This window comes from Balaenoptera borealis (assembly GCF_965194805.1).
Source record: "Balaenoptera borealis genome assembly, chromosome: 17".
Lineage (NCBI taxonomy): Eukaryota > Metazoa > Chordata > Mammalia > Artiodactyla > Balaenopteridae > Balaenoptera > Balaenoptera borealis.
In genome coordinates this window covers 80,948,225-80,975,666 of record NC_138876.1, presented here as the reverse complement: position 1 = coordinate 80,975,666, position 27,442 = coordinate 80,948,225, and the positions used below count along the sequence as shown (strand labels likewise).

General features: G+C 40.1%; 1 protein-coding gene across 3 annotated transcripts in view; it reads right to left on the bottom strand.

Moving 5' to 3' along the window:
* The window catches only part of ST18 (ST18 C2H2C-type zinc finger transcription factor), a 372,885-nt gene that overhangs the window by 274,062 nt on the left and 71,381 nt on the right, over nt 1-27,442 (bottom strand). Inside the window, exon 2 of one of the 3 annotated variants that reach the window (XM_082362994.1) lies at nt 20,060-23,031. The exons of the other annotated variants lie outside the window; for them this stretch is intronic. The gene's annotated coding sequence lies outside the window, so the exon portion shown is untranslated. The remainder of the gene's footprint in view (nt 1-20,059; nt 23,032-27,442) is intronic. 3 annotated transcript variants of the gene reach the window in all.

Below are 27,442 nucleotides of genomic sequence, written 5' to 3'. Positions count from 1 at the left end.
TCTGCCCTTCCTGCCCCCCATGGTGACAGCAGGCTGCTCACCCTCGTGAAGGCCCATGTGCCGTGATGCATAGGCCTTGAACTGATGCACGTACGTGCATGATGTACGCACCGTGAACAGCGGCCCCAAAGCTGATTGGCACCTCGGAGCCTGTTCCTTCTAAAGACGTCTTTGGGGTTTCTGCCTGCCCCAGGCCCCTCTACTCTGGGCTGGCAGGGGGGGGGTCAGGAACCCTGCAGATTCTAGGGGCCCCTGACCCTGCTGGCCCATGGAAGGGTCATGGATTACACCCGTCCGATCGGTGCCACCTCCTGCCGGAAAATGGGACCTAACACGAACTTTCAGAAATATGTTTCCACTCCGCGTGTCTCCCTTCATTCTGCCCAAACTCTACTGCATTTGTCAGATATTTTCATGACTTAGGACTTCAGGTTATGAAAACTGAGATTTTCTTCTTTGTTCACCATCTCTTTCTTGCTTTTATTCATTTGGGGGCCATAAATAGCGTTGCTCTGCTATTTCCAACCAGAATGCCTCGAAATATCTACCTCTCTGTCCAGTTTTCTCCGTGTCTCCTGCTGTCACTGGAGCTTCAGCCGCCGGCCCAGCAAATGGGCACCCGTGTCCCCTCCGGCCCCGCCCTCCCACTGTCCACTCACAATAGAGTGGTCTTGTCTTCAAATGTTAGACGGAGCCCATCACATCCCAGATTAAAACCTTTCTCACAGTCTTGCTCTTACATACATGCTGCCTCCACAGCCCGCCGCCCCCGGCCTAGGGCTCTGTGCCCTCTCCCCTCTGCGCCCCGCACCATGTCCTCTTCCCATCACACTGGACCACCCTCGCTTCCCCAAACCTGCCCAGCCCTCTCGTGCCCTTACCTCCAGCTGAGACAGCCTCCCTGCCCCTTTCACCTGACTGATTCCCACTCGCAAACTTCAAACCACAAATGGCGCTTCCTCCAGGAAGCCTTCCCTGACTGTTCCCCAGTAGACAGGTGGCTGAGTGCGACTGTCCTGTGATGATCTTGATAACCTTCTACCTGAGGGCCTACAGCAGGGACTGGCAAGTTGTGAGTAATTAGCAAACACGTTTATTAGGATGGAATGAGCGGGCAATATACCAAGCCCTGAAGACACAGATGTAGAAAGATGAAGATTATTTTCCTCAAGGGGTTCCATACTGGTGATACAAAATATAGATTATACAACATCTGACATGGAAAACTGTGGCAAAGATCAAGACGCATTTTCTTTTTATAGTAGTTGCATCTGACATATCCTAATGTAATAAAGGAGGACATTAGAAATAATACTTCTACTGGGAAAGCGAAATAAATGTGCTCAGTAAATCTAAAGAAGAACTTAATGTCCCAGACTGACTGCGACTCTCCAGCCAAGGGCAGTCAGCATCCAGAAGCCCTCCTGAGCTCTGTCCTTCCCAGGTGTGTGTCCACTACGCCTTGCACAGAGCAGTATAATGCAGTGACTTCGTTCCTTGTCCCCAAACACCCTTTTAACGAATGTACCGTTTTCAAACTATGTTTAATGGCAGACCTTTGGTGGCTAAGAATCTAGAAACTCACATTCCATCACGGAGGCTTATTTGCACGGATTTTAAAAATTAAGGTCAACTGCAACTAAAAGGGTCCCAGTACGACGCCCTCGTACAGCACCAAACAAACATCTGTGGAAATTGCCTGCTACCACATTGGCCCAGGTGTGGGCTCTGCTTCTTGCCAATTTGTTGGGACTCTTCTTAACCCTGTAAGTATAAGTTGACTATTTGATTCAGAACATGCACTAACCTCAGAAAAAGAGAGGAACCCAAACATTTAGCTTCAATAGCATCTATTTAAAATGCCCCCATCACAGTTTCTTTCAACTTCCCATAAAATAACTACAGGAAAAAAAGAAAATAAAATATAAAAATTTATGCTATTTCTAAAACCTAGTGCCAGAATCTTAGAAGTCTTTTCACGAAAAAGACTTATTTTTCCACTTTAAAAGTAAGGTTGATGAAAGCAAACTGAAAGCATACACACACAAGCACACGCACACAACACAAAGGCTGGTGGATAGAGAGCTCTCGGAAGGCACATCGCAACCTCTTTTCTCCCCAAGGCCACACCCATGTAGGCTCCCTGAATTTGTGATAAAGAAAAAAATTCTCTATACATCTATGTAGGGAGAAAATGATTACAGGGAAATATCCACTTTGTTTTTAAAGAGTTATAAAGCCAAATATTATCATTAGCTGTGTTATCTCTCATGTGTGACACTAACAGATAAAATTCTAAGGAAGGGCTTACAATCCGACAATTCCACTCCTAGATACATACCCAAGAGAAATGAAAACATATCTACACAAAACACCTGTACACAAATGTTCATAGCAGCATTATCATAATAGCCAAAAAGTATAAAACCCAAATGTCTATCAACAGATGAATGGAAAACAAGATTTGGTCTTTCCATACAATGGACTATTATTCAGCCATAAAAAGGAATGAAATATTCATACAAGCTACAACATGGATGAATCTTGCAAACATGCTAAGTGAAAGAGGCCAGGTATAAAAGGTCATATATTGTATGATTTCATTTTGATAAAATGTTCAGAATAAGGAAATCTGTAGGGACAGAAACTAAATTATAAGTCACCAGAGGCTGGGGGGAGGGGAAGGCAGAGTGACTACACATAGGTATAGGGTTTCTTTAGGGGCTGTCGGAAATGTTCTGGAGTTAAATTGTATTAGATTAAAAAAAAAAAGAAATTGGATATTCAGAAAGACATTGTTATTGGTCCAAAGTCACACAGCTGGTTGGTAGCAGAGCCAAAACTATGAAATAAATGTTTATTCCTACCATGGTTAAAAACATTGCTCATTTAAGTTTTATTATACATCATTCTATATTAAATCCAAATGGTACTTTTAATAAATAAATAGTATTAGATACTGCTGACGGTGCACAACTTTGTGAATATACTCAAAACCACTGATTTGCACACTTTAACAGGATGAATCTTATGGTATGTGAATAATATCTCAATTTTAAAAAAAGAAAAGGAGGGCTTCCCTGGTGGCGCAGTGGTTGAGAATCTGCCTGCTAATGCAGGGGACACGGGTTCGAGCCCTGGTCTGGGAAGATCCCACATGCCGCGGAGCAACTAAGCCCATGAGCCACAATTACTGAGCCTGCGCGTCTGGAGCCTGTGCTCCACAACAAGAGAGGCCGCGATAGTGAGAGGCCCGTGCACCGCGATGAAGAGTGGCCCCCGCTTGCCACAACTAGAGAAAGCCCTCGCACAGAAACAAAGACCCAGCACAGCCATAAATAAATAAATTAAAATAAAAAATAAAAAAATAAAAATAAAAAAAGAAAAGGCTTAGAAAGTATATTCCTGATGTGTTCTTGAGAAAAAAACATTGGAAATATATTCCAACCAATTAAGATACAAATAAAATACAAGAATTGAGATTTCCTAGTATTAGAAAATTATTAGAAATCTGGTTATTAAATAGGGTAATAAGCAGAACAAGATCTTGGTCATCCTCTGAAGTGAGGTAATGGCGTCCTGTACCTGCACAGGAAGACTTCCTCCTTTGCTTGCCCTCCCACTCACCCCCCACCCCCCCGCCATGCACCCAGGCTAAGGATTAGTATGTAAAACCTTCCCTTAGTACCACTACAAGCATCAGAGTCTGTGAGAATGATCTGTTGATAGATCAGAAAACACTGATCTAAGAAAAACAATAATGAATTTTGGTACTCCTTTTTTCCCCCCCAAATAACAGCAGTCATGTACAGACCCCTATGCCTAAAAGCCATGCTCCTTAAGCCACCCTCCACGCTCTGGCCTCACTGTTTTCTTTGACCTAAGCCTCTTTGACTCCTGGGTTGGAGACCCAGGAGATCATTAAGGGTGAAACAATCTAATAACCTCAATGAGAAGCATGGGGGGGGGGGGTCACTCCCTGTGACTTACGCCTATCAACATTATCGCAGTCTTTTCTCAATCAGTAGCCTGGAGGGTTTTTGTAGGTCATTTCCACATTGGCAGATGTGGTTGATGGTTTTTCCAGGCATCAGTTTTTTTAATTGAGATATACTTGTCCTATAACGTTCTATTAGTTTCAGGTGTTGATACTTCATCCCATCATGGTAACTGGGAGGCAGTGGAGGGTAGGAAGATGTTGAGCAGGAAGGTGGCCCTCCACGTGGAAACTGGCAGCAGCATGAGTACGATAGTAAAGCCATGGTTCCAAGAAAAGGCAAATTATTCCCAGATGCCTATTTACCTCTAGTGGGATGGGAAGGCAGGAACACTCAGCAGAGAGATGAAAAATGTAAAGAGAATTAAATGGAAATTCCAGAGCTGTTTTCAGTTCTGAGATTTAAAAAAAAATACTGAATGAGCTTAACAGCAGAATGGAGGTGACAGAGTAAAATGTCAATTAACTTGAAAACATATCAATAGAAATTACCTAATCAAAAAAAAAAAAAGAGAGAGAGAGACAAAAAAATGATAATAGAGCCTCAAAGGCCAGTGGGACAATATCCAAAATTCTAATATACTATAATAGCATATTATACAACTTCAGAAAGACAGGACAGAGAGTGGGGCAGAACAATATTTGAAGAAATAATGGCCAGAAAATTTCTCAACTTGGTGAAAGACATGAATGTAGAGATTCAAGAAGCTCAGTGTACCCGAAGCAGGATAAATACATACAAAGCCATGCCTCGTTGCATATCGCCAATTTGCCAAAAACAAAGACAAAGAGAAAATCTTGAGAGCAGCCAGAGAAAAACAACACATTACATACTAGGGAACAATGTGTGAATAATCACTGACTTCTCATCAGAAACTAAGGAAGCCAAAAAACAGTGGGATAACATCTTCTGAGTGAGAAAAAACTGTCAAGCCACTGAAAATATCCTCTAAGAATGAAGAAAAAATAAAGCATTAATGAGGAAGAAGAAGGAAGAGGAAGAGAAGCAGATGGGGAGGAGGAGGAGGGCAAAAGCTAAGGATCCTCTGACAGCAAACATGTGCTACAAGGTACTCTACAGAAGGTTACTCAGGCTGAAGAGAAATAATACCAGAGGAAACTCAGATGCCCAGAAACAGCAAAAATCTAGGTAAATATAAAAGGACTTTTAAATTCTCACTTTTTAAAACAATACATTTTATTGTTTAAAGCAAAAATTATAACACCATTTAGTGGGACTTATAATGTATGTAAATGTAATCATATGACAACTACAGCATAAATAATAGCAGGGTGATGGGAAATAGTCCTAAGTGGTTATAAAGTTTCTACGTTTCATGAAGTCTACAATTCTAGTTCTAAGTAGATTGTGAAAAGTTAAGAAAATACATCCCTAGAACAACCATTAAAAAAAAAAACACACACAGATACGTAAAGATTAAAAAAACTTAATAGACAAATTAAAGTGGAATTCTAACAAATATTCAAAAGCCCAAAAGAAGGCAAGAAAGGAGGAACAAAGGAATAGAAAACATAGAAGATTAAATAATACATTATTAAGAAAGATGTGATTATAATTACATTTAAAGTTATTGGATTAACCACACCAACAAAAAGGCAGAAATTGTCAGAAGACAAAAATAGCAAGACCAAGTATATGCTGTCTCAGGAAGCAATCTATAAAAATAAAGACCCAGATAGGTTAAATGTCAGTGAATAGAAAAAGACATCCCGTACGAAAAGTAAGCTTAAGAAGGCTGGAATAACTATATTAACATCACATTAAACATACTTCAAGACAGAAAGTATTGGGACTTCCCGGGCGGTCCAGTGGTTATGACTTTGCCTTCCAATGCAGGGGGTGTGGGTTTGATCCCTGATGGGGGAACTAAGATCCCGCATGCCTCATGGCCAAAAAACCAAAACATAAAAAAACAAAACAAAACAAAAAACAGAAAAAAAAAAAAACCAGAAGCAATATTGTAACAAATTCAATAGAGACTTAAAAAAAAAAGACAGAAAGTATTAACAGAGATAAAAAGGGACATTTTATAATAATGGAAGAGTCAATTCATCAGGAAGATAGACAATCATAAATGTGTATGTGCCTAGTACAAAATTTTTAAATGCATACATCAAAAATTGACAGAGGTAAAAGGAGAAATAATTCTATCTATAACTATACTTAAAAATTTTAACACTCTTCTCTTGCAAATTGATGAAAACAATTAGACAAAATGTAAGTACACAGGTGATCTGAAGATTATCAACCATATGTCCTGATTGATATTTATAGCACAATTACAGGATATGCATTCTTTTCAAGTGCACACAGTACATGGAAAAAAAAAAAAAAGGCCATATGCAGGGCCATAAAACAAGTCTAAACAGATTTAAAAGGTTTCAAGTCCCAAAGAGAATGTTGTCTGATCACAATAGAATATAATTGGAAATCAATAAGATAATTAGGAAATCCTTACATATTTAAAAATCAAACAGCACACTTCTCAATGATCCATTGATCAAAGAATAAATCACAAGGGAAATTAGAAATTATTTCTAACTAAATCAGAATAAAAAATATAAAGATGGGTGAGATGTCACTAAAATGTTTAGAGAGCAATTTGTAGCTTTACATGCCTATATTAAAAAGAAGAAAGTTCTAAAATTAATGACCAAGTTTCCACTTTATGAAAGGTAAAAGTAAGCCCAGTGTAAATAGGAAAAAGGAAATAATGAAGAGCAGAAATCAATAGATTTTCTTTAAAGAGAGAAAAAAAAATAGAGAAATTAACAAAGTCAAAAGATGGTTCTCTGGAAAGACCAACAAAATTGATACACTAGATTGAACAAGAAAAGGAAAAAGAGAAAGAATACAAATTTTCAACATCCGCAGTGAAAAAGTCGTTATTGATACAATTGCTACAAACATTAAAAGATAATTATAACATTATGAACAACTTTATGCCACTACATATGAAAACATAGATGAAATGGAAAATTTCTTTGAGAAATACATTTTCCAAAAATTGACACAAAAATGAAACAAAATCTGAATAGCCCTATAGTTATTTAAGAACACGAATTTCTTTTTTAAAGAAAATTCCAGGTTCAGATTATTTCTCTGGTAAATTATAATACAATCTGATATAAACTCTTCCAGAAAACAGAAGAGGTATTTTGCAGCTCATTATATATGGTGAGTATAACCCTAATCCTCAAATCTGACAGAGAGATTACAAAAGAAAAAAGAAAATTGCAGACCAATATCTTTCATGAAAATAGATGCAAATATACCTTACAAAATTACCAAATTGAACCCAGCAATTGTGACCAAGTAGAGTTAATCCCAGTAATGCAAGATCAATTTAACATTTGAGAATCAGTGTAAGCCATCACATTAGTAGAATAAAATTGAAAACCATATGATCATTTTAATAGACACACAAAAAACATTTGACAAAAAAATCCATTTTTGATTTTTAAAAAATACTCAGCAAACCAGGATAAAAGGAAACTTCCTCAATCTAATAAAGGGGTTCTTAAAGGAACCTATAGCTAAGACCGAACTTAATGGTGAAACACTGAATACTATCTTCCGAAGATCAGGAACAAAACAAGAATGCCCACTCTTTCCACTTCTATTCAACATTGTACTAGAGATACTAGCCATGGCAGAGGCAAAAAGAAATAAAAGGCATAAAGATCAAAAAGAAAGAAAAACAGTATTTACACAAAACACGATTGTTTTTACAGAAAATCCAGCAATTACTGAACTAATAAGTGATATTAACAAGGTTGCAGGATACCAGGTCAATATCTAAAAATCAAATGCATTTTATATACTAACAGAAAATAAATAAAAACTAAATTTTAAAAAATCCAATTACAATACCACCAAAAATATGAAATAATAAGGAATAAATTAAACAGAAAATGGACAAAACCTCTACATTTAAAACTTCAGAATACTGTTAAGTAAAATTAAAGAAATGAAGAGATATGCCATGTTCAAGAATTGCAAAACTCAATATTATATGATGTCAATTCTCCTCCAAATTGATCTGTCAAGTCAAAAGAGTCATAACATAATCCTAGCAGGCTTTGTGTGTGTGTGTGTGTTAAATTTGACAGACTGACTGTAAAGTTTTTATAGAAATGATAAAGGACCTAAAATGTCTAAAGCAATCTTGTAAAACAATAACCAAGTTGGAGGACTCACAACCATCTGACTGCAAGAATTACCTTAAAGTTCCAATAATCAGGACAGCATAGCATTTAAATAAGGATCCACAAATAGATCAAAGGAAAAGAATAGAAAGCCTAGCAACAGACACACACACGCACTTAAATCGTAATCTGATATTTGAAAATGTCACCAGAGTAATCCACTGGAGAAAGAAAATAGTCTTTTCAAAAGTGGTATTAGAATAACTGAACGTCTTTATGGGAAAAAAGAAACTCAATCCATACCTCACACCATACACAAAAATTAACACAGGATGGACCACAGACCCAAATGCAAAAGCTAAGACCATAAAGCCCTTAGAGGATAACGTAGAATAGCTTCCATATTTGAGGGTAGGCAAAGGGTTCTCAGTTTACAGAAAGTGATAATCATGAAAGGAAAAATAATAAATGAGACTTCATCAAAATTAAAACTTCATGTTCACAAAAAGACACCATTAAGAAAGTGAATGAGATTCTCACACTGGAAGAAAATATTCAAAAACATTTCTCTGACAAAAAAACTAGCATCCGGGATACATAAAGAATCCCTATTACCTAAGACTATGACAACCCAATTTTTTAAATGGACAAGTTTTGAGCAGATACTTCAGAAAAGATGTAGAGGTGACCAATGCATATGTGAAAAAGCACCCAACATCATTAGTCATCAGGGAAATACAATTAAAACCAGAATGTCTAAAATTAAAAAGATCAATAACACTAAATGCTGGTGAAGATAAGGAGCAAGTGGAACTCCTACATTGCTGGTGGGAGAGTTAATATATATATACATATATATATTTTTGGGGGGCTATGGGGTCTTTGTTGCTGCGCAAGGGCTTTCTCTGGTTGCCGTGAACGGGGGCTACTCTTTGTTGTGGTGCGCAGGCTTCTCATTGCAGTGGCTTCTCTTGTTGTGGAGCACGGGCTCTAGGCGCACGGGCTTCAGTAGTTGTGGCACGTGGGCTCAGGAGTTGCAGCACGTGGGCTCAGTAGTTGTGGCTCACAGGCTCTAGAGCGCAGGCTCAGTAGTTGTGGCGCACAGGCTTAGTTGCTCCACGGCATGTGGGATCTTCCCAGCCCAGGGCTCGAACCCGTGTCCCCTGCATTGGCAGGTGGATTCTTACCCACTGCGCCACCAGGGAAGCCCCAGGACAGTTAAATGGCACAACTACTTTGCACTGCAGACTGTCAGTTACTGATAAAACTGAACATACACCTGCTCTATGACCCAACAATTTCACACTCAGATATTTATCCAAAATAAATGCAAACAAGCATGTTAAAAGCAGTTTTGTTTGGAATAGCCCAAATCTGGAAACAGCCTAGGCGACCAGCCCTCAGTAAGAGAATGAATAAACAAACAGTGATATATTCATAGGATGGAATAATACTCAGCATCTAAAAAAAGAAAAGATGATACACACAACAATTTGGATGAACCTCAAGACATAACGCTAAGTGAAAAAAGCCAATACAAAAGAATACAACTCGTATGATTCCATTTATATGAATTTCTAGAACAGGCAAACCTAATCTCTGGTGGGAGAGCATCATGACAGTGAGTGCCTCTGGGTGTTAGTGATGGGGATTCATGCACGGGGAAGGTGTATGAGGAACTTTCTCGGGTAAGGACAGTGTTCTTTGGGGTACACAAATATATGTAAACTTTAAAAGTCAACTCATGCACACTAAAGATTTGTATATTTTATTATATGTAAATTTTACTTAAAACATAAAAAACATATAATATATAATGCATATTATGTATTATGTTAGATATTCTACATTATCTAATATATATTTGATATATTATATAAAATATAATACTTGTTTATAACAAAAATTATAAACAGATATTGAACTCTAATGATTTGAAGTATTTAGGGAGAAGTGTACAGATGTCTGCAATTTATTTTGATAGATGGAGGGACAGATAGAGGGACAGGCATGATAAAACAAGCGTAATAAAGAGTTAATGGCTGGGTCTTCCCTGGTGGCGCAGTGGTTGAGAATCTGCCTGCCAATGCAGGGGACACGGGTTCGAGCCCTGGTCTGGGAAGATCTCACATGCCGCGGAGCAACTAGGCCCGTGAGCCACAACTACTGAGCCTGCGCGTCTGGAGCCTGTGCTCGGCAACAAGAGAGGCCACGATAGTGAGAGGCCCGCGCACCGCGATGAAGAGTGGCCCCCGCTTGCCCCAGCTAGAGAAAGCCCTAGCACAGAAACGAAGACCCAACACAGCCATAAATAAATAAATAAATAATAATTTTAAAATAGTTAAAAAAAAAAAAAAGAGTTAATGGCTGAATCTCAGTTGTGGGTAAATAGCCTTTTACTGTAAAGTTCTTTCAACTTTGTGATATGCTTGCAGTTTTTCAAAATAAAAACATTAGCTCACGAAAAAAACTGGAACTATTTTTTCTGCTGCTACTAGAAAAAAAAAAAGATTCATTCCCTGAAAGATACATAGATCCTTGGATCAAACCAGAGTCTTATACATCTAAAAAGAGCCTTATCAAAATAGCAGACAGACTATCCTATGGTCTCTCCCTAGAACCGGCATTGTGCTCTGAACGACTGAAGCATGTTATGAGAAACGTGTAAGAAATCGTTACTGTAAATATTATAAGGATGTATTGATCCCACAGACCAGTGTCATTCAGTGTCCAAATTATGAGAACCCAAGATAGCCATCCCACTGATTTCATTTTCAGGAAAAGCTTTACTTATCCTTAGTGCCTGGTTTATTTTTATATGGATAGTGTAAATAGGATAACTATTTGCCAACAGGAAGCTCAAAGCCAAATTTGTCCTGCACTTCAAGCAGTGACCCCGGGACTTCCATGGTGGTCCAGTGGTTAGGACTCCACACTTTCACTGCCAGGGCCGGGGTTCAATCCCTGGTTGGGGAACTGAGATCCGGAAGGCCATGGGGCATGGCCCCCAAAAAAGTGATAATTAGTACTCTTAGATAAGCACCCTGGAATCATAAAACTTCTTTTCCCTTCCCCATATTTTCTAACTGCATTTTTTAAAACTAGAGTCGGTGTCTCATTGTAATGGACCCTATCTTTTTTTTTTTAAATGAGACAGTTGTTTCCTTATTACTCAGATTAGCCCCTATAATAGTTTCTGTCTTTAACACAATCATTAGTGATCACCATCTAATTTGTTTACCACTAGTATCTCTCTGTTCAACTAGTTCTATGTCTCTGATACTATATTTTATGTTTTATAACCATAAAAATAATTTCAGGCACCTCTTCGAAGTAACTAAAATAAATCAAGGACAGGCTCATTTTAAAGAAATCAGGAAATATTTCAGCCAGGGACTCTGGAGCCTCTGCCTAAGCAGGAAAGATATGAAATGTTAACAGAAGGTCACCCTCTGCTGACTCCCTGGAATCCAACCAAATATAAATTTATTTAATCACCAGCATTGAGCAACCCATTACTCTACTATCTCCATAACAGATGAAGAAAAGAGTGGATTTACGGTTTAGTAGTAATGAGTGTAGGTGATCATGCACCACAAGGGTCTTGACCAACTAGTTTTGTGAATTATTGTTTTAGGGAAAAAGCAGTCACCTCACACCTTTTCTTCTGTAGAAGACAGAAGATATTTTTTATCACAAACTTACATGGATTATGGGACAGATATTTCACCATCAGAGTCAAAAAATAAACAGAACTCATAAGAGAATTTTATGGTATCAAAAAAATAACAATAATTGTTTACAAATAGACATTTAACTTCATCCCTTTAGCAATAATGCTTTGAATGTCTGTTTTTCACGCAACACGACATCACTTCAGGATAGCTAGCGATGGAAAAACACTTTTAAAGAAGACAACACAATATATGTCCCAAGAGGTTCTTAAATTTAGGTGAGCAGCCCAAACACAAATCCATGAAATGTCCAAGGCCACATGTGAAGAGACACACAACCAGAGGTGATGAGGGGCTCTGAGTTTGAAGCACAAGGTCTGGGGGAGGAGGGGGGAAGGGGACCAGCCCAGTAAGTCTCCTGGGGTCTGTGCCTTAGGAAGTGTCCTGGGATTTTAGGAAGCCTTGTGGCTGAAGTGCTGGTGAGTAACACAGCACAGTTCCACGAGAGGCGAGTGACTCACTGAGATTTGGAAAAAATATAGATTTCCTAACTTAATAAGAGGAGCAAAGTTTTGGACATACTTTCACATCCCCGTCCCCAGCTTGGATCAGGTAATGCAGCACAGATACATGCTTTTATGGACACATCTATCAATTTTCTTCGAACTTTACTCACCAAGTATAAACGATACCAAGTAGTGACTATTAAGTTCCCTTTAAAAGTCAGCACAAACTAGTCAAAAATAACACAGAAAAAAAAAAAAAAGCATCCCAAACCAAACATCAATAATCTTACACTACAAAGAAAGACCATTTCTTACCCAGGCAGTAAAACTTTAAAATGTCCCAATAAACTTGTGTCAGAAAGAAAATGAGAGACAGAAAAAGGAGAATTCTTAGCAAGGAAACCACAACTGCACTTCCATTTAAATTTTGAAGAAAAAAGCCAGAGTATCATTTCTTTAAAATTGTTTAAAAATCTTACTTGTGAAAGCAGTTGGAAAACCAGCTCCAAACCAGCTGAAGAGAAAAGTAGTTGACAACTTTGAAGGACTCACCTGTGAATCCTTGACACACACACAGAACGTGAAAAAAGGAAAAAAACTTTCCACAAACTTTGAAACCACGTGACTCCAACTTCAGTCCTGCTGTAAGTTCTCCTTTTTCCCTGTTTGGTCATATTCAAAACTTTCATGCTAATGTACACGGGATTTATTTATCATGGGCAGGTGGTTTACATTTAGTTCTTCATGGAAGACAATCAGAAACTAAGTAACTGGGGCTTCCCTGGTGGCGCAGTGGTTGAGAATCTGCCTGCCACTGCAGGGGACACGGGTTCGAGCCCTGGTCTGGGAAGATCCCACATGCCGCGGAGCAACTAGGCCCGTGAGCCACAACTACTGAGCCTGCGCGTCTGGAGCCTGTGCTCCGCAACAAGAGAGGCCGCGACAGTGAGAGGCCCGCGCACCGCGATGAAGAGTGGCCCCCGCTTGCCGCAACTAGAGAAAGCCCTCGCACAAAAACGAAGACCCAACACAGCCAAAAATAAATAAATAAAAAAGAAATTAATGTGTTTTGTTGAAAAGCTGGACATCTTTTCTCTGTTAATGACTGTAAAGACTCTAATATGTCATTTTAAAGAGCAAAGACTCTTTTAATTGCTCTTTATATCTTCACCACTAGAGTCACTTAATTCATCAGAGGGTATCACTGGTCAATGGTATCGACAGTAAATGAAAACCCAAGAGGGAAAATGTCAGTCAGCACCCCCGATACCCCTTCCCCAGCTTCTGAGTAGAGCCTTCTGAGGGGAGGGGCCAGCAGCAGAGCACATCAGGGAAAAAAACATACGGAATACGGAAAGATTTATTTATAAAGCACTATTCGGTGAAGTATTTGACATTAGCCTTTACATTACCTTTAGTTATTTAACCTAGTATGAAAGAAGCAAAATTCATACATATATTACTGAGTTTAAATAGTATTTGGGCCCCAGATGAACTAGGATAAGTTTTATTTTAGAAATTAGTGTTCATGGAAAAGCTAAAAACTAAGACAACAACAAACAAACACGCTAAATCCATGCCTAACTACCATAATGTGGTCTCTGGGTTCATTATGTTTCAAACTAGTTTTAACCATGTCCTACTTGGATTAATATAGAAATCCCTGTCTCATCTTCAAAAAAGAACGAAATCATGCCATTTGCAGCAACATGGATGGACCTAGAGATGATCATCCTAAGTGAAGGAGGTCAGACAGAGAAGACAAATATCATATGATATCACTTCTATGTGGAATCTAAAAAAGTGGTACAAATGAACGTATTTGCAAAACAGAAACAGACTCACAGACATAGAAAACAAACTTATGGTCACCAAAAGGGAAAGGTGGGGAGGGATAAATTAGGAGTTTGGGATTAACAGATACACGCTACTAGATATAAAATAGATAAACAACCAGGTCCTACTGTATAGCACAGGGAACTATAGTCAGTATTTTGTAATAACATATAAGGGAAAAAAATCTGAAAAAGTATATATATATATATACATTCCTTTATATATATATATAACTGAATCAAATTGCTATACACCTGAAACTAACACAACATTGTAAATCAACTATACTTCCATTTAAAAAATTAAAATTAAAAATAAAAATAAATCTAAAAAAGAGATTAGGGAAAGAAAAAAAAGGATCAATAGAGTTGTAGTATAGTTACATGAATAATCAAGAGAGAAAATTAAAGTCTTAAAAAATTGCTTTTGCTGTGTAAGAGATTCAGGCTTGTGTCTGCTGATAAATTTGACTTTGTAAATAAAGATTTTTAGGCACAATCCAAGTTGATCAAAATATGCAAGGAGTTTCTTGGAAGGAACAACAAGTTAAAGATGAGTCTTCCCTTAGTTTTTTGTTTTTTAAAGCACATTATTTTTTTAAACCCAGCCCCAGTTGTAAGTGTACACAATGGAGTGAAGTGGCAAATATCTACTTACATCTCTAATGAAATTTTTGACCTTTTTTTTTTAAAAATCTAAGACCACTTTTGCAGAAAGATTATGAAAACTATGTTATATTTACTTTTCAAAAATAGTAGAGAGTATGATTTAAATACAACAACAATAACAAGCAAATGAACTGGAAGGTCCTTAAAAGCCAAACCAAAGAATTCAGTCTGGGGTCTTCTAACTAGATTTCATGGTATTAAAAATAGCTGTTTGTTCAATTTTAAGTTTGTTCAATGTTGAACAAACTTAAAATATGTAATCGCTAGGAAAGTGGCAATAGAAAAATATCTACAACCAGTCTCAGCCCGGGGGTCATACAACTTGCATTCAGAAGCAAGACTTGTTTACCAAAATTACAGTAACTCATTTTTTCCCGTATTCAATGGCAATTTCTTATTGTCCTGCTTATGAAGTCTGGAAAATAACAACGTAATGTTATTACCGTTAAAGTTTAGGACAGGTGTTTATGGTTAGTTTTAGGATTAAACAGTTTGTACCAGCTCTGGGGCGTATTAATACCTGTAACCAAATATATTTGAGAAGCAAATACCCTGGCACACTAGTTGCTATAGAAATAACGTAAGCAAGAATCATAGGGATCTCTTTCAAAACGTCTTGGTTAGACTCTTTCTTGAAAACGTCTTCTGCTCCAAGCAACAATCAGAAAGGGCAGAAAAGTAACTGAACATTTGTAAAACTTTAAAGGTCAACTTTTATAGCACTTGCTGGCAAAGATTCAAATCGGTTCACAGACTTCATAAATTCTGAAATGTGGCTTGAAATTCTGAATGCTGTTTGAAATACCTTTGAAACATTCATCAGAATAGATTGGATAATATGTTATTTTAAAATCAAGGAAAAATAGGTGTGTTAAACCTGAAATGTATTTGACTTTTGGAAATTTACTTGGAACCCAAGTGCATCAATAAAACAGAACAGGAAAAAAAATCCAAAATAGCAGTCAAATCAGCCAGAGTAATACTCTAGCCATTTCAAAAACATTTGCATGAGCAACTTTGCATTGGTTTACGTGCACAAAGTCATCCCTTCAGCTACACGGTTAGGAACAGGAATTCCATCATAAGCAGGAAAATAAATATTAAATCCGATAGTCAAAATGAACCTTCGTCATTTTTTTTTTAATTCAGCTCACGAGAATTCTAGACAATGACTACCTTGATAGTGACATTCTCATATGGTCCAACCTTTAAGGAAGTATGGAAATTAATGTAACGACACCTAAATAAATTTAAACACGAAGCAATGTACCTGATCTTTTAACATACTGCAGAAAATTTTTTAACATTTGGTAAAATTGCCGCTAATTTACACAGATAGCAAAATATAACCTATGTTATGCTCTCTCTGAATTGTTAAAATGCTGTAGATACTCAATAAATATTGCGAACTTTCTCCCACTGCAGAGAAGTCCTGCAGGAGGTGCTTGAAATGAGTTTGTGAGATGAGCGATTCTGTCAGAGGACAACACAGACTATTTGGTTTCCAAAGCCTCCGTCTGCTAAACCCAGAAACAACGTTCAGAGTGACAATCTTGGCATGACTCAAACGGTATAAATACTTAAAGGCAGGGATTCCAACTCAGTCTACTTCACCACGGGCATTTTGTCAGTAAAACTGCTGTTTAGGTTCATTACTCTTGCAAGACCTGACATGAATCTCTATCCAGGAGGTAGACAGAGTCTCGACTTGAGATGAAGAAGTGAAATGCAATGGAGGAAGTGGTTCAGTGCTGGCTACACCTTGGATAGGGCTGTTTGACCTCACAGCTTGTGGCTCGTAGCGTTTAAAACTCCTCCGTGACGTAGGATAGTCCATGGCACTTTTGGGGTAGTTTTCACACTAATATGTCATCCTCATCCCAGTTCTCCCATATTACTCCACATCAACTCCCACTGGAGCTAATGACACCATCGTGTACCCACGATAAACTCCTCAAAGGTTCCCGTCTCTCTTTCCCCTTTGTATTTAGCATTGAATTTGCCATAAAATCCCACAGATTCATCAATGAAACAAATTTCTCTGTTGGTTCTCATCTCAGCTGCCGTGATTTGAGCCCTCATAATATCTTGCCAGACTTTGCAAGAACCTGCTAATCGACCTGTGACCTCTTCACCTTTCACCCTCCTGCTACCAAAGCTAGCAACGAGGTAGACGTGTCACCCACCTGGAGAATAAGACCCACACCTTTACAAGTTGTGATAAATCCATTCCATAACCCAATCCAGTTTACCTGCCTAGACATCTCTGTTACATACCACCCGCCCGGCTGAGGGCACGAGGCACTCACAGCCCACTGACCCAGCACTTTCCACCTGCCTGCGTGTCGAAACTACTCATAGCTGGAAATGCCTTACGAGAGAGAAAATTGCTTAATACCTATACAAAACATTTGTTTCTGCTTTAAAATAATGCAGCTAATAAAGTGAAAGTTACTAAAGCACTAAGCATAATGCAGACTATTTCTAAATAGTTTATAGAATGTAGACTGGAGAGAGAGGGATAGACCAGATAGATGATCTTTAAGAATCTTTTGGTTATTTTGACCCATAAAGTCCCCTCTTTATCTCTCCTACATGGATATTTTCAGAGCAAAGAACAAGGGGAAAATGGGTTTAACTTGCACCCAAAATTCAGTTGGTCAAAAGGAACAATGGTCAATAATCAACATTCAATAGTGAGTCCTCCAATAGAGAACAAACTTGTGGTTGCCGGGGGTCAGGGGGAGGGATGGAGTGGGAGTTTGCGATCAGCAGGTGCAAACTAGTATATAAAGAATGGAAACCATAAAAAGGAATGAAATTGGGTCATCTGTAGAGACGTGGATGGACCTGGAGACTGTCATATGGAGCGCAGTAAGTCAGAAAGAGAAAAACAAATACCGTATATTAACGCATATATGTGGAAGCTAGAAAAATGGTACAGATGGACCGGTTAGCAGGGCAGAAATAGAGACACAGATGTAGAGAACAAATGTATGGACACCAAGGGGGGAAAGCAGGGGGGTGGGGTGGGATGAATTGGGAAATTGGGATTGACATATATACACTAATATGTATAAAATAGATAACTAATAAGAACCTGCTGTATAAAAAAAATAAATTAATTAAATTAGATTTAAAAAGAAGAATGGATAAACAACAAGGTCCTACTGTATAGAACAGGGGACTATATAAAATATCCTGTGATAAACCATAATGGAAAAGAATATGAAAAAGTATGTATATACATGTATAACTGAATCACTCTGCTGAATGGCAGAAGTTAACCACAGCATTGTAAATCAACTATACTTCAATCAAATAAATTTTTAAATGAGTCCTCCAATACTCAATAGTGAAATCGACAACCTCACGCACCAAAAAAATCCCCAGAGAGACTCAGCACACAGAGAAGGAAAACTGAAGCAAATAAAGACTGAGTGGCTTGTCTAAGTCAGTGGTCCTCACCCATGAAATCCAGACATGCTGATATGTCACAGCCCATTGTAGCACACAAACCCAAGTAGCATCAAATAATTTGTTACTAATAGAGTGTCGACATTTGTGAATGATCCACTTTAAAAGCTCGTAATGGATGGATTCCAGATCAGCCTTCTAATGCTTCACTTTTCTACTTGTGTCTGTTGCGCCCCTTCTGAATAACACTCAAAGCTACGATGCTACAATATCTCCTACCAGTTTTTCTTGCCATTTGGTGACCATGTGCCAGTCAAGGTGATGTGGGTTCCCTAAGGCATGAAGCCAATTTATCCATCAGTGTGATGTTTCCTTCTTTCAGATTTCCCATCACTTCATAAAGCATTAGACTCAAGAAAGATGCAAAGCGTAATTTATAAAAGCTCATAAATTGTATATATATCGTTAAAATAGACAGCATTCTGTCTGAACAACTATGTAACAAATCCAGCATATAAAATTATCAACTTTAGAATGAAGATGTCTATGTGGATTTAAAGACTCATCAAAAAATACTTTCCTCAATAGATTTTCTTTTTAATTGAATATTATTTCTCTTTGGAAGCTGACAAAATTTAAATAATTTAGGTAAGTTACCAAATTGTCTGTTACTTTTATTTGATCAAGAAGTTAGATACCTAAAATCTTAATCCAACTAACTGAATCTGGATCTGTTCAAAAGTGCTTTTGTTAATAATATTTTTTGCCATTTTATTTCTAGCCTTATATTATCAGGATACTCTAATTTCCAAAAGAAATTAAGTTTTCATAATAACTTTGAAGCTTGAATTTTCCTGAGTTTAAAAAAATAGTTCTTTTTGATTTTGAATCAAAATTTAGCATAAGCTAATTTCAATTCTAAAATGAAAACTGTCTTGGTTTTCATTTGAGCAGCTTACCACAGCTTCCTATATTTGATTTATGGCCTCACTCAATCTACAATGACACGTTCCCTCAATGGGGATGACTAAGTAATTATAAAAATAAAAAGTGTGAGAACAACCCCTCAGCCACTTCACACAATGACTTAAAGAATTTTAAAATGCATTAGTCCAGGGAGAGAAATTTTTAATTTGTAATGCAGAGTATGGCAAATTAATATTTAATGTTTAACTGTGGTTATATCAGTTTGTTAAGTTTATAGATAGATAAATTATATATAACATGGCTTTCTGTAAATATGTGATTAAAAATAGTTTTTCTTAGTTCCATGGTTGTACCACACTTTAAAAACTAGACCAATTTGTAAAAAATCCTCAAACCACCCCAGCATTTGTCTTTAAAATAAAGGTACACTCTGCTGACTTGAATTCTGGAGATTTTTCTTCACTCTTTTTAAAGGGGTTATTTTCCTTAAAGATAAAAAAAGGAAAAGCAAGCCGGTGTTTCTTGTTTCTCCTGAAACAGCTGAATGCTTAGCCGTTTTCCTAAGAAGCCACTTCAGTACAAAACAAAACTTTGACCAGACAGATGGCTTTATTGACTTAGGTAAAGTCCACATCTGAAGAGCGTGCCAGGCTCATAAACGGCATTGTCCACCAAGATTGCCAGCCACGCAAAGCCCACCACGTCTGCAGCGTGAATGGTCACCATGGTGGTGTGTGGCCCCCCTCAAGACGCCTGACCCACCCACCCCCGGCCCCTCCCGGGAAGAACTCCCCAAGGGCGTCTCACCCCGAGACACAGGTCACCGAACCACAGCGCATCCCACTTTGATTCAAGAAAACCTACCTCACTGAGGTCGCTTGTTTTCTCTCCTCCTCTCTTTGCATTTCTCTTCCAAGAGCTTGGCATTGTTTTTCAAGGAGGGAGTTCCTGCCACTGGAGGGAGGGGTGTTGAATTACTTCAGACTGAGGGCACCTGGCCACCCAGCTTCCGCAGGACCCGGGGAGAGGATCCTAAAGCCGTGCCTCCTGAACCGCATTCAGGCAAGCGAACAAAAGCTGAATTCTGCCCACCTGGGGCTGCCCGGTTGCTCAGAACTCCACCGGGTTCCCTGGATGTGGGTCCAGGCAGACGCCTCCCCGTGTCCTCTCTGTCCCCTGAGCGTCTGGATTCCCATGTTCACGTATCAGAATAAACTTCTATTGAAAGATCAAACTTTTCCCCTTTCCCAACATCCACTTCTTTAATTATATGTATTTAATTGATATACATGTTCTTAATTGTGGTTAATAATGTACGGAGCTGCCTTTCCACGTCCAAATAGCCTCCTACGGATGCTGGAAATCATGGGCGTGGAGCCGGGGTCATAGGCCCTGGACCCGTCTGGTCCAGTCTCACCCCGGGCAGTGGCACTCCGAGGAGAAGCTGCAAACACGCAGCTGGTTAGTGGTAGAGCCTGAGCGACCCAGAGCGGTGCTGGGAAACCAGCGAGTATGTGCCATCTGTTTGCACATTGAACTTCCTGTGGGCAATAACATTGTGATCTTAAATGGATTCCACGCCTAACGCATCAGCCAACCCTCAGCTCAACCTGAGAAGTAGCTGCAGATTTCAGCTCCTTTTCCTTGTGGCCACTGCCACCAGCCTGGCCCAGGCCGCAGCCTCTTGCCTGGATTAGAGGGGAGCCTTGAACCCCGCCCTGCTTCCACCCCTGCCTCTGCCCTGCACACACCTGCCACGGGATCCCTGCAAAGACGCCACCTGCCATCCTGCTCAGGGCCCTCCCGTGGATCCACAACCCCTGCGGCCCAGTCCCAGGCCTTTGCAGTGGCCTGGGGGCCTGTCTGTCTCGCCCCAGGCCCCTCGCAGACCACCGCCCTCCTTCCTGCAGTCGGGTCACCACCCTCCCCCATTCCTAGGGCAGATGAGGCCGGTGCTGCCCTCACGCCCTCTACCTGGAAGCCTCTTCCCAGGCCTCCTGGGGGCTCCCTCCTCCTCTGCTCACCCATCACCCGTCCAGAGGCCTCCCTTCAGCGCCGGGTAGGAAGAGCACCCATCTTTCTCTGCCTGCAGTCAGACACCTGTGCCCTCACCTTCTGCTTCCTCCTGCAGTGGACACTTTGAGGGCGTTTGAGGGCCTGAAACGGTCCTTGGGCGGGATGGGCCCTCGGTACAAACTGATGGATGGACGAATGAATGCACAGTTCTGACAGCTGGGCAACTCCAGCCAGTCGGTACCTGCTTAGGTTACAGGATGCCTGAAAGGTGAGGGACCCTGACCTCCCCCATAGAGCCGTGGTCCTCAGATCTGTGGGCCTGATTAAGTGGCCTGTGGTCAAACACGTCTGGGAAACACTGGCTTAAGTGAAGTTAAGCAAATGTGTCTACTGCAGGACTTCTCAGTGATTTTAATGCTCTAATATGTATGATAGGAGAATAGTACCTGCAGCAAGCTCCAAGCTGGCAGTGCTGTTAGTAATAATCATCCCACATCACTGACCTGATCTGAGAACGTGGATGGGTTCGTGTCGCTGCCAGGCTGCCCCAGGGCAGGGAGGGTGCCGGACAACATTCCACTTGGGCCGCTCCCCGCCTCTCGGATAAATGGGTAAAGACCTGATGTGTACATACAATGGACTATTACTCATCCATGAAAAAGATGGAAATCCCACCATTTGTGACAACACGGATGGACCTAGAGGGCATTATGGTAAGTGAAATAAGTCAGACAGAGAAAGACATACTGTATGCTCTTACTTATGTGAGGGATCTAAAAAAACTGAATTTATAGATACAAAGAACAGATTGGTGGTCACCAGAGGCAGGGGTGGAGGGTGGGTGACATGGGTGAGGGTGGTCAAAAGGTACAAATCTCCAGTTATAAGATAAATAAGTCCTGGGGATGGAAGGTAGAGGATGGGACTACGGTTGACAACAATTTACAGTGTATTTGCAACTTGCTAAGATCTTAAAAGTTGTCACAAGAAAAAAATTATATTTATAAGGTGACGGATATTTACTAAATTTATCGTGCTAATTATTTCAAAATATACACATATATACCAGGATGCCTGAGGATTCAGGGCGTGATTGAAACCACGTTTCTCACCAGCATTATCAGACACCACCCGTGTCCTTACACTTCACCATCCATCTTAGCAAGGCGGCGGAGGGGCATTACCTAAAGGATACATTGCAATGCAACTTTGTTCTGAGAGTTTCCAGTGAAGCCTCCAAACAGCCCCTCTTCATGGAGCCCAATTTTATATGCAAAACAGTCTAAGAAAAGGTACAGGATGAAGATACTACACAAATAAAGGGCATGGAAAGTAAAGAAACAATTCCTAAGGCAGAATAAATGTCACCTATAGCTTGCTGATGGGTCAGGTCAAAGGACAGGCAGCTCCCATGTAGCCAATGGCCAAAGGCCAATGTTCAGTGCAGATCCGCTAGCCCTAAGGGCAGGCCTGCCCCCTCCCGTGGCTCTGCTCCATGATCCCTGCTCACCCGCGGCCCTCCCAGGCCTGCCACTGCCTGGGAAGCTCTAGCCTTAGAAATAAAGGAGCCCCCAGTGAATCGTATTGAGCCCTATCTAACTGTTTCTTATCATCAAGTAAATAATATTAAAGCACTATGAGACCCTAATTGCCTTTGTGTTAAAACAGGTTGTGGATAAGTATTTAAAATATATATAACTAGGGGCTTCCCTGGTGGCGCAGTGGTTGAGAATCTGCCTGCCAATGCAGGGGACACGGGTTCGAGCCCTGGTCTGGGAAGATCCCACATGCCGCGGAGCGACTAGGCCCGTGAGCCACAACTACTGAGCCCGTGCGTCTGGAGCCTGTGCTCCGCAACAAGAGAGGCCGCCACAGTGAGAGGCCCGCACACCGCGATGAGGAGTGGTCCCCCCGCTCGCCGCAACTAGAGAAAGCCCTCGTACAGAAACGAAGACCCAGCACAGCCAAAAATAAATAAATAAAATAAAATAAAATAAAATATATATAACTACTTGAGGACTTCAAGTCCTTCACAAGGTATCACCAACACTTTCCTGCACATGAAGGAATGCTGCTTACAGGAAGGTAAACTGGTCTGAACAGGTGCATCTGTGTCATTGCTGTAGCCGGAGAGGCTGAAAAACTGCCTGGCACGTAGTGGGTGTGCAATAAGTATTTGTTCAATGAATGTTCTCTTGATCACACTTCACGGAAAACATCTAAAACTGTTACAACAGGGGATTAGCAAGTCTGGTGGCGTGACTTTTGTTCTAATATTGACAAGACGGTAGCACATAGCAAGCTACTCCATGCAGCTCATTTAAGGTATTTGCTTCCCTCTAGGACGGACAGGACACGTTATCTGAGGCAAGATTTTACATTGGCCTTAGTGTCACCTCGGAGGATTTAGAGACGGAAGGTCTCTATCCCTTTGTTATTTCCATGGTGTTTTCAGCTACTGGGGATTTGTGTCGAATCACAGGAAGTGTCCTGACATTTTTCTTTACATTTTCAATAGCATCCCTGCGTATGTTGTATTCTCCTCACTTCAGAAATTAGGAAATGGAGGCTCAGAGAGATCCAGTAATTTGCCGAATGCAATGTTGCTTGGGAGTGGAGAGACGGGTTCCAGCCCAGGTCGGTGGGAGTCTGGAGCGGGTCCTTCACCGGCTCCTGAAATGAGAATTCCAGAGACAGGAGCGCTCGGGAACTGCCCTCCGAGACTCCACACCCTGGCAAGGGGACAGCTCTTCCCGACTCTGTGCTCTGCTGCCCCAGCACCTCTTCACCTGCAACTCCCAGCCTCGGACGCCCGCCGCTCTCCGGGGCTCCACGCTCTCCCACTGCATCCGAAGCCTTTGTGAGAACGGACGTGATCCTCCCAGGGAAGACCCATCTCAGGCCCTGACACACTGTAACCCCATAACCTGGTTAAAAAAGTAAGAAAATGAGATCCATGTGGACGACGTGGGGTTTATCTTGGGCCTGATGAAGGTAATATTTAGATAGCACAAGTACTCCTCAAAACGCCTCGATCCAGCGGCACCTGCATCTCCTGGAAATCTGTTAGGAATGCATCTGCCCAGGCCCCACCCTGCCCTCTGGGGTGGGCCCAGCACCCTCTGCTTTGACGAGGCCTCCCAGCTCTAGATGGAGAGCCACGGGGTCTGGGGGCACTCAGGACCTCTGACCCGGGAACCAGACCACACGCGATGCCTTGGGGGGACTGCAGGTAACGTACGGAAAGTAAGATGTGTCATAAACAAAGCAAGCCGGCAATCACCCTGCCATGCTGGTCCCTCACATGTGTATGGCAGGTACCTGTAAAGCCGTATTCTGTGTAACCACCGGCCACCGATGTACCCACGGTTCTCCTGCCCCAGTGAAAACCCAGCCTGGATGGAACAGTTGTTTCTTCCTTAAAACAGAACCATCTGAATACATCACGACTGGGATATAAAGACCACGTGAGATGGTGTTATGTTTGTTTAGTTCACATTTAGCACTCCACCTACACCAATTAAATGATAAATTTGTTCAGATCCTGGGTAAAAGAGTGCGGTCTTTGAAAGTGGTAATAAGCCAACAGGTTTCAAAGCAGTAATGCTTAATATGTGCCTCCAACATGTTCCACGTACAGAATGTGTCTCATGATTAAAGAGGAGCTATAGTCAGTAATAAAAAATATGAAAATGCGTTCACTGAATTGCAGAATTGAGGTGCATTAATCACAAAAAGCTTCATTTCAGAAAACCATTTGCACCATTTGAACAACCAATAAGAAATCATTGAGTCAGAGGCGTGGCTTACAGCTTCTGGTACCCGAACGTTTGGGATCATGTCAGGGACTATAATTGATCTGTGTGTAAGAGGGATAACAAGGAAGCAGGGTGCCCCAGTGAAAGGTCTTTTTCATTTTAGTGAGCTGGAGGGATCTAGCTTTTTTTTAAATGTCTCATTTTATTATTTATTAAGTAAACTCTTTGATAAGATCTGTGTTTATTCAGCTCGTAATAATGTTTAAGGCTAAGTGTCTCCCTACTTAAGAATCATTTTGCAGATACTAAAAGAAAGAAGCTACAAGCCAAGGGGGAAGGGGAGTGGAGGGAGGGATGGATTGAGAGTCTGGTGTTAGCAGATGTAAGCTATTATATATAGAATGGATACACAACAAGGTCCTACTGTATAGCACAGGGAATTGTATTCAGTATCCTGTGATAAACCATAACGGAAAAGAACATCAAAAAGAATGTATATATTTGTACAACTGAATCACTTTGCTGTACAGCAGAGGTTAATACAACATTGTAAATCAACTATACTTCTATTAAAAAAAGAAAGAAAGAAAGAAAGAAGTTAATGCAGCAATGTTGTAGTAAACAGAGTAAAAGTAAATCCTATAGTCAAAGACCCACAATCCTGTCTGGGATTTTACTTCACGTGTATATTTAGTAAATAGGATTTTGGAGAAAATAGCCAGCAGAGTTCTGGGAAGAAGCTAAACAGGATCTGACCAGTAGAATTAAAAAGTGTCTGCTAAATTCTTTTCTTGCTTTCAGAGTAAACATACTAGAAGTTATCCCATATATAATATCTTTTTAAATCATAGACTTTAGTTTATTGCTTGTGTATTAAAATGCTATAATTTGACACAAATTATTTTTGAAAAGTTTTTGCTTTGCGTTGCCTAGCAGTTAGGAGAGGTTCAGAGGGTACAGTTTTGACTAGGTAAAAATTAGTAGTCACCATGCACATAGTCTTCTTTAAGAATCAGGCATTTAACATTTAGCTTGTTCTATAGCTGTTAAAAACACCTTTTCAAGCAATTTCACAAATATCCAGAGTACACCTAGTAAATGCAAACATATTCATCTATGCATCTGAATAATTTTGTAATTAGAATTAAGTGGTATTAGAATTATGTTTCCCAAATAAATAGCATGGTGTAAGGTAGATAATAACCAGAAATTGAATCTAGGTTTTTTTTTTGATTACCCATACTTGTTTTACGTACTTTGTAAGTTCGTTCAATTTATTCCATAAAGACAGAAAGAAATTTTTCTGCACCACTGGTGAAAGATATCAGCTGTTATGATTTATTGATCTCATGCTGTTTCTTTTCTTTGTGTCTTTTTCTGAAAATGCAGTAAATAATTTGGAGAAAGTCCACTAGGAGGAGTTCTTGCTACAACTATAAAATAAAAGACAGCTCTTGCTAGTTGCTGACTGAGACCTTTGGTAGCTGTGTTAAATTTTTCTACTTCAATTGGCAAACACAACACACACTCCATAGACATCCAATGCAAATATTAAAACATTCAAGAAAAGAATTTACTAAATCAAAGAAGCAAGGATGGTAATCTAGGATAATTTTTATAAAAGTTGTATTACTGTTGAAGGCAAAAAAATATGCGTATCTGCAGGCAATTAAACATGACAAATATCTGCAAAAGAATAATATTTTTAACAGCAGCTTATAAAGCTGTGATTTTCTTAAAACTTCAGTTAAATATTTCTATTTCAAAAACACTCCATTTCTCTTTGCTGATAGCTCTTAAACTCTAGTGATCAAATGTACACCTGTCAGTGCTTCTACAGAATCCCAAAGCTCACCTGCACCCCCAAGTTACTTTCACTCACACGACCTTGATGCTTCATGTTGTGAATGAACTGATTCTCCATCTCTTAAGTGAGAACGATTTTTATCATGAATTTTAGCTTGGCATTTATTTTAAAAAGTAAAATGTACAGGGCTTCCCTGGTGGCGCAGTGGTTGAGAGTCTGTCTGCCAATGCAGGGGACACGGGTTCGAGCCCTGGTCTGGGAAGATCCCACATGCCACGGAGCAACTGGGCCCGTGAGCCACAATTACTGAGCCTGCGCATCTGGAGCCTGTGCTCCACAACAAGAGAGGCCGCGATAGTGAGAGGTCCGTGCACCGCGATGAAGAGTGGCCCCCGCTTGCCACAACTAGAGAAAGCCCTCGCACAGAAACGAAGACCCAACACAGCCATAAATAAATAAATTAAAAAAAAAAAAACTACCTTTACCAGGATCCTTCTTTAAAAATAAAATAAAATAAAATGTACAGAAATAAGCTCTCACATACAGAGTTTTAGCAAGCTGTACCTATGGAAGATTTATTTTGAACTCAGTGTGCGTGTGTGTTGTAACACGTTCCTGGGTGTCTATTAGGACTGTCGTGCTGGCCCACTGATAGTAATGGGAAGA